We start from the raw sequence: 9,365 nt of genomic DNA on the forward strand, positions 1-9,365 counted from the left end.
TTGAGGGCGCGGCGGAAAGTAAGGAGATCCGGAATCATCCGGATCTCGGGGGGTAGTTCGTTCCAGAGGGTGGGGGCACCCACAGAGAAGGCCCTCCCCCTGGGGGTCGCCAGCCTACACTGCTTGGCTGACGGCACCCTGAGGAGGCCCGCTCTGTGGGAGCGTACCGGTCTATGGGAGGGAATCTGTGGCAGAAGGCAGTCTCGGAGGTTAGTTTCCATCCGTTGCTTCTTGTCCTGCCTTCAGTCACTTTGGAGAATAGCTTGACTCCCTCTTCTTTGTGGCAACCCCTGAGATATTGGAACACTGCTATCAGGTCACCCCTGGTCCTTCTCTTAATTTAATTAAACTAGACATACCCAAGTCCAGCAATTGTTCTTTATATGTTTTTAGCCTCCAGTCCTCTAATCATCCTTGTTGCTCTTCTCTGCATTCTTTCTAGAGTCTCAACATCTTTTTTACATTGTGGTGACCAAAACTAGATGCAGTTAAAGGAACATTTGTTGGAAAATTCATATATTCACAAACCTAATGTGCAAAATCGAATCTTCTAGCTTCATTAGGCAAAATGATGTGTACTTTGAGACATGCATGCACAAATATATACAGTTTACACACAAACTATAATGGGAAAAGGATAAATTGAATCTACTAATGGAAAAATGAGAAAGTGAAAGAAGCTAAACTTGGTAGATTCACTCATCCCTAGTAAGAAGTCCAGCAATAAGTAGGAATATCATTGAAGGCACAGGAAGAAGTTTTTGAATTGGGCCCAGTTAGTGGGCCTTGCCAAAGGGTGCAAGATGGATGGTTTCATTCCTCTTGTTTGTCCTTAGGACAACAACTGATCAGCATTCTCCTAATTTTACAGCTGGGTAACTGAAACAGAGATTTATTTTTCCTGACAAAATTGGTCAGGGTTGTGATTAATATGAGGCACTGTGCCTTAGTATCAGCAATTCTTTCAGATGCCAGCCGGATAACACTTTTGAGTGTATTATCTAACCCACTGATTTTAAAATTTTCTAAGTTGTTGTAATTTTGAGCCGCTAGAACCAACTAAAACAGGGTTCTGGTACTAAAAGTTGTCAGAACCGTTTCTTTTCTTTAACACTTTTAGACGAGGTTTAAATTCTTTAAAGTACGGTTTTGATAACTTCGAAAGGCTCTAAAGTCGCATTTTTAATTTGCAAAATGTTGGGGTTTTATAGAATCACATTTGTTCTGGAATTTAAAGTGGTCCTTCAGTCTATTCCTAGACTACCTGATAAAAACTGTGTAGATGAATTTTTTAAAGAAATAATAGAACCTAATCTTCAAAAGATTGAGGGTGCAAATGTCATTGGTTTTTTTCCCCCTCTCCTCCTCCTCCTCCTCCTCCTCTTCCTCCTCCTCCTTAAATCCTTCTAAACAAAAAGGTTGTTACTACGCAAATCTTCCTGTGTGCAGTTCTGAACATCCATATTCCTTAAGAAAGACCTTAAACATTAAAGAACTGCAGGAATGTGAGACATCTCTGTTGTGAAAGCAGAATGGCAGCCATGGCATACACAGGATATTTGTTTTCAAAAAGGTTAGGGGCAGCAAAGGCTCAATTTATCTCTAAAAGATTTCTCAACCAAACTAAGAAGAAATCTTCATTGGCTCCAGTCTTGCTGCCTCCCAGCTTGTTATCTGGAGGCCCAGCCAGGAGAGAGAACAATTAAAACCTCTCAGGACAAAATTGACAGATGGCAAGAGAAACAGGAGGAGAGAGAATCACTTTCTGCTTTAGCTAAACAATCTGACCTCTGTAAATTGCCTTCAAGGAAAGGTTGGTGGTCAGGTGGAGCAGAAGTTTTGTGATCCATTACTGAGATTCTTAGCTGTCTCTTTTTTATTTTGTACAGGGGGTTTATTATGATTTAAACAATAAGAGTGATTATTAATAATAAAAATTACTATTAATAAATTATACTATTATGGTCCATCGCACAATCAGCCAGATAGTCAGACTGGATTTGGCATTTTTGTCTACCTATAGAGTCCTTTCCAAGGAGTTGAGATGGATGTTTAATGGTGTTAGAGATATTGTCGCAAGATGTATATTATTGTTACTTAATATTTAATCTTCAATTCAATTCACAGTCTGGGACTGGTAAAAACTTAACAGTTCAAGTCCTAACCAAGGACCTAAGAGCTGTTGTTATTGTTGCTGTTGTTATCATTATTAATCGCACAATCAGCCAGATGTTTAGACTGGATCTGGCATTTTTATCCAGTCCTTAACAAGGAGCTCAAATAGATAGATGTTATTGTTTGGAAGAGTGTTAAAGGTGTGGTCGCAAGAAGTAAGCTGTTCCAAATAAAGCTGCTTTTTGAAATTGACTGATGACGATTTTGTCAATGCCGATGGTGTTCAAGTATACTCCAGAGGTTTTGAGATTGCACCCAAAACACCTATTACCATTGGTACTATCCTTGCTTTCTTTTGCAACAGTCTTTATAGGTCTTTGTATTTTGTATTTTGTGATTTTTCTCCAGTTCTTTCTCTTCTTTTCTCTTCTGCTGTCTCCAGGTATTCCAATGTCCACTATCAGACTTTTTTTTTATCTTTCTAATCAACAGTTATTAAGGATGGTTGCTATGAGGTGGGTGCTTAAAATGCTTAAGCTCCATTATTATCTCCTCAAATCCTGTTTTGCCACAAAAGGGAAGTAATAATCATTCAGCACCCAACAGGTATGAGGTTAACAGAAATTTCTCCCATGTGACATTCTCCAAATAACCTGGAGTGACATTCTTAGCCGTGGTGCAATGGAGCATTGCAGGCTGACTCTGCCCACTGCCAGGATCCTGACAGGGCTCAAGGTTGACTCAGCCTTCCATCTTTCTGAGGCTGGTAAAATTTGGACCCAGATTGTTGGGGACAATATCCTGACTCTGTAAACCACTTAGAGAGGGCTATAAAGCACTGTGAAGCAGTATATAAGTCTAAATAGCTATACAATGTCTATGGAGATTCTCAGTCATCCGAGCATGGTTGTCACAATGATGCTTTTCAAAAAGTAACTGGACTTTCTTGGTTTTTTCCTTGAAGATGTTTCATTTCTCATCTTAAACAGCAAGGTTTAAAGACATCAGTACTCTTACTATCCTCCTTGTTTAAAATGCAACTTTCACTTCCATTTAATATTACACAGAATACCATGGCTTGCACAATACTAATCTTCATTGGATAGACATATCACAGCCTTTGGATATCTGTTTCAAAAGTCTTCATGGCTGAGTGCTAGTCTGTGGAATATTTCTTGACTGCTTGTTCCTTTACTGTTGATGATTGATCCTAAAAGCCAGAAACTATCATTTTAATATCTTCATTGTCGGTATTGGTTGTTCTAATTGTTATGATTAGTCTGGTCTTCTTTATATTATGAAATTCTAGAGTGTGACATTCTATGTAAGTGGAATGTTCCACATATACAATTTTTCCTGTGCTAAAAAAAATCTAAGTAGAAAATTACTATATCCTGTGGGAAGTCAGCCCCCCCCCCACCGAGAAGGAAATATTAAAAGGTCAGAGTATTATATTTCTTCAAAGGATCTTAAAGAGGCAGAAAAGCATGCCCAGTTTTTCTTAATAGCCCCAAGTCTCCCTCCCCCAAGCAGAAACCAGCTCTGTAGAAATTCAGATGTAATAATCCATTCAGGAAGGTTGGAGCCCTTCAACTAGAAACTTAGGAAGACAAAGAGACCTAAAATCGACATACCCCACCCAAACTCTAAGATAGGACATAATAGGATTAACCCACAGATGCCAAAGGGGCAGACTCAGACTCAGGTCAAAGTACATGACACAGGAAATACAAAGCCTCAAACAGGAACAGGAAACAACTCCAAAAAAAGCCCAAGAGAGTATAAAAACCCACTCCCTACTACATGTGCTCACTTTTTTCTTCCAGAGCCATCTTTCTGTCTGGCTCTCCTCTCCAATAAACGACAATCTTCTTTCTAAAGCAGTCGCCATGTTGTTTATTCCTGGCTTGGACTGGACCCTGATGAAGACTTTTCCTTCAACAATCCCTTTTACTCTCTATTCTAATTTTCTGGTAGTAGATTTTTTTAATGTAGAGTTAAACTACTTTAAAATATTTCATGTCTGCTATCTGCATTCTATTCCATCACATGCATAAACAGGAATTAATCAAGCCACAGAAAAAAATGGAAATGCAGCACACAATTATGGATAGACATCTCAATGAAAATTAAAGGAACTTTGCTTCATGTTTTTATTTCTAATTGGTATATTCAGTTTCTAAAACTGAAATTAAAGATTATTTATAAAATAACCACTGAATATGGGCCTTGGACATTTCAGGTGAATTGCCATAATGTTTGAAACTGGCAACTTCCTTTAAAACATTACTGATGTTTGAGCATTGTTCAAACATTACTATTACAGCGGCCTATCTCTTCCTTTTTTGAAAAAAGAAAACCTTTTCTTTCCCATCTGTATTCAATATTAATTGTTTAATTACAAATATGGATGTTCAAAGTTGCTCATTTGCAATAGAATTCTTACATATGGCTGGCATATCCAGCCATTAATGAAATTAGCAAATGTCAACAATTACATTCAAGTTACCTTATTCATTTCAATTAAGATTGCACAAATCCCATACTTTTGGAGGGTTATGTTAATTCCTATAGAAATATTTTTGTAATATTACCTTTTTAAGATGAAAAGGCGTTTTATTCCCTACTTAATACTACTAGCACATAACAGAATGGCATTCATAAAGCAAATAGCCGCATTAGGATGACAACAGAGACTTTAAGAGAAAGAAAAGAATGGATTAAGGAGCATAAAAAATACTGAATAAAGAAAATGCTACAGTAGTCAAGAGAAATGACATGCAAGACATCACTTGCCTACTTACTTTAAAATCTGGATTCCATCCCCCCTTCCAATAAGAATGGAAGTTTGAGAAGATAAACAATGCTTTTATCAAGAAAAAAAGAGAAGATATGAAGGGAGAAAATGTTAACTTCTGTTATACAGAGAAAAAAACCATTGTTTACAGCTTATGCTTCACCACAAGCAATGAAAATACCTTTCTTTGTTGGTATATATAAATTTCTTGAAGCCCGTTGAATTATGAGTTGAATACAACTCTGTTCTTCAGCTTGTTGTTGTTGTTAGTTGCAAAGTCGTGTCCGACCCATCGCAACCCCATGGACAATGTTCCTCCAGGCCTTCCTGTCCTCTACCATCTTCTGGAGTCCATTTAAGCCCACTCCTACTGCTTCAGTGTCTCCATCCAGCCACCTCATTCTCTGAGAATGAGGTGGCTGGATGGAGAGAGAGAGAGAGGATTCCTATAATTAATTCAAAAATCTTATTTCACATTCATCTGGACACTTATCTATTTGTAACTTTCCAAAATCAATCAAAATCTGAAGACAAGCTGTCCCACTGGCTAATTGTCCTCACTGTTAGGAAGTTCCTCCTTAATTCCAGGTTGCTTCTCTCCTTGATTAGTTTCCATCCATTGTTTCTTGTCCTGCCCTCTGGTGCTTTGGAGACCCCTCTTCTTTGTGGCAGCCCCTCAAATACTGGAATATGCTATCATGTCACCCCTAGTCCTTCTTTTCTCTAGATTGGCCCTACCCAGTTCCTGCAACTGTTCTTCATATGTTTTTGTCTTCAGGCCCTTAATCATTTTACTTGCTCTTCTTTGCACTTTTTCCAAAGTCTCAACATCTTTTTTTGTAATGTCGTGACCAAAACTAGATGCAGTATTATTAAGGATTTATAAAGTGGTACTAATACTTCACGTGATTTTGATTTTATGCCTCTATTGATACAAAGAGACAGTTTACTCACTGGCTCTTTACTTGTCCGCAGTCATTGGCTCCATTTTTATCAGAGGTGTCTTCTGATCACCATTTCTTTCCCAGAAGTTTGAAGCCACATACAACATTTCTTGGCATATCACAAGAGGTTATATTCATAGTCAAGCAGCTGATGCTATTTCAGTTGCCTCAGCAGAAGAGCCAGGGAAGAGGCTATCTGAAAATGAAAGTGTCTTGAGCACACAGTCCACAGTAGTAAGCTAAAGCAACAAGATCACAGATAATAAACATATGCAAATGACACTATAGTGTTAAATAACATTCCCATTTATGCAAATTGATTTCTTTCATAATGCAGATGTTGCCTGACCCATTTAAAAATATGTGAAATTGTATTGCCTTATTAGCTCAGCCAAAAGCGGTAATATGCAAGCCTACATGCATACACAGATGAAATGCAAAGCTACCAGGATAAGAGATGGATGACTTGGAGCATTTATTTCTAGAAAAGAAGAGACGGAAAAAGAAAGACATCTAATTTGCTGCTGTTCTAGTTAAGATCATGGGGGGGGGGAGAGAATGCTGACAATGACAGGCCAGATATAAAGCTGCCTTCTCAACTAACAACCTTAATGAGAAATTTTCTGGCTTGGTTTTGATCTCCCCTCAGCAGGATGGCTGCCCTTTTGCAGACTTGCAGTCCGATCATGTGCTCATGTATGCTGATAACAGCATGCAACCAACCTCGGCATTGTTAGGGGGCCCATGGATAGTGGCAGTATTGATTGTAAGAACAGAGCATTCTATTCTTGCAAAACCTTGGGAGAAAAAAACCCCCCAGAAGACTCTCTCCTTCTGGTCACAGAGAATATGGTTATCTTTAAGAATGCTTCTGCTGCTGTTTTTAATGCCTGGGAAGTTTGTGCTGAGTAATTAGCTCCATAGACAATAGTCTCGCTGTGCCAAAATATGCTGCTATCTGTAGCAAGTGGTTGTCCCAATCAGTTCCTCTCTGTGCATTGTTCTGAAAGGTTTCTTGGTGTAATGGACCAGAAGATAGTTGCAAAGCCTGTCTGCATGGACAACTCTCACAGCTTCCTAACAGTATGTCATTCTGAGACTCCCTCCCAGCAATAAATAATGGATGGATGGATAGCTGTCCAGCCAGAAGGTGGGTAGCACTCCTGCTGTTGTCACCAGGAAACGACAAAAAAAGCAAAGCACATGGGACTTTCTGCCTATTGCACTGGATCTTCTTAGGTTGATTCTGAACCTCTTTTGCTCAGAACCTCTCTCTCTCTCTCTCTCTCTCTCTCTCTCTCTCTCTCTCTCTCCCTCCCTCTCCCTCCCTCCCTCCCTCCCTCTCCCTCTCCCTCTCCCTCTCCTTCTCCCTCTCTCCCTCCCAAAGCAGGATGTTGAGCCATAACGCAGTTAGCTCAATTCTGACTTAGCATATTGCATGTACCCAGTCCACGTGGCTTATAAACCATTGATTTCAAGGCTTAGTGTAAATCCAGCTGCCTGTGGCTAGGGTTGGGGTCAGGGTTAGGGTTTTGACTGATGACTTAGTATGTAATGTAAACAAAGTCATAATATTTTCTTTTCTTTTTTTTAACAAAGAATTTTATTAATTTTCTATTATTACATTTGATTAGTGCTTAATAAACATCGTGTTGTCTGGGTTAACTTGTTTGCTTAATAATACATTACATGTAATACGTTACATTCTTAGTCTCTACCCCTTTTTTCCAACCATTGATAAAATAAATTCCATCTTTAAAAATACTCTGTATCTTCTTTCTCTTTGATCCTCAATGTAAGACTGTCCATTTCAGCACAGTCCAGAGTCATAATATTTTCTGATCGTGATCCTTCCAGCCTCAGCAAATTGCAACCCATCTATGTATAATTTCATTGAAAAACTGATGCCTCATGGGTTTGTTTATTATATTTTTAATCCATCAAATAAGAAGCATGATTGCGCTCTTCAATAGAATAACATGCATGTTTGAACAATAGCATTTACGCTAGTAGGAGGAAGAAAAACAAAGAGAGAGTTTTCCTACTTACCCCTAGAATTAACTGAGTTCAACCCTGCATGCAGAGATTGTCCCCAAAATCATTGCAATCATTATTTCCATACACCCACAGGCTTGAGTAAATAAAATACTTTATTGCATATAAAAGCAATTTGAGTTGCAACAAGGAGTAAATTCTCCAAAGGCTATACTGACTTATGGACAAATTTAACCGATGAGTTTCTTTCTCTCACCCTTTTATAATGGACTTCTTGCAGTCCATTTCTTTTGCAGGTCAAGGCTTGATCAAGCCAGTATTCACAAAATTGCCCCATCTAAACTTCTACTTAGTGAGCTCGACAGTCAGGTTTTTCACATTAGGTGTCAAACTAACCTGAAGTTTCCAATGGGTAGAAGGTAGGCGATAAATTCAAGTAATAGGTAGAGAAGCAGAGAGATCACTAGTTTCATGTGAGAAGCAGTTTCACTTGCCTATTCTTCTAGTCTACCAATACTATATGTATAATCTGTACTCCCTGAGTTTGCAAATGCTTAAAATCAGATTATTCTCCCAACCCACCCAAGGTTATCAATTTGGCTAGATGTAGGTTTAGATCAACATTTCAATGTTTATACAGCATTTTAGAATGCTGACAATTTTATATGCCACAACTTGTGATAGGTGTGTCAGTGTTACTATATTGTACATATACTGCATTGCAACTAGAATAGATTCAATGGTCTTTATTGATTTACTTTTCTCATTTTTAACTTTCTCATTTTCTTTGGCTATTCCTCCAAAGAACATGTATGTATGTACATATGTGTATGTGTGTAGTGTCTCTATGTGAATACATACACACACAAACACATGGGACAAAACTTGCTAAATGGCTTTTTTATTCAGCTACAAAGCTAAGTAACTGATGGTTTGTATGTGGATGGGAAAATATCTGGGAATTCCAAGGATATAGGTTAGACGGGGGGGGAGGGTCAACAAATAATGCAGAATAAAGGAATAGCAAATCATTGCCATAATATGCCAAGAAAACTCTTGTATGGAGGTGTCATGTGTTATTAGTCAGAACGAGGGGTAGGAAGAAGGGAGGGAAAGAAGAGACTGTTATCTAATAGCTATAGACCTATGCATCCCTACAGACCATCATGCCATAAGCAGGGGTCTTCAAACCTGGCCCATTTATAACTTGTGGACTTCAACTCCCAGAATTCCTCAGCCAGGCATGCTGGCTAAGGAATTCTGGGAGTTGAAGTCCACAAGTCATAAAAGAGCCAGGTTTGAAGACCCCTGCAATAAGCATTTTCAATGGACTCTTCACTGATTTTATTGGAGGATTTACAGAGAGGGGCATTTTTTACTCATTTAGTAAAATAGGTCTTTTCTTCTTTCCTTCTTTCCTTCCTCCCTTCCCTTCCCTTCCCCTCCCTCCCTCCCTAGGGATGAGGCTAGAATCCTGAATTGCTTTTTTTTGCAACACATTTTTGAAATCAGGC

The sequence above is a fragment of the Protobothrops mucrosquamatus genome, unplaced genomic scaffold, assembly GCF_001527695.2.
Source record: "Protobothrops mucrosquamatus isolate PMUCROS unplaced genomic scaffold, P.Mucros_1.0 scaffold2636, whole genome shotgun sequence".
NCBI lineage: Eukaryota > Metazoa > Chordata > Lepidosauria > Squamata > Viperidae > Protobothrops > Protobothrops mucrosquamatus.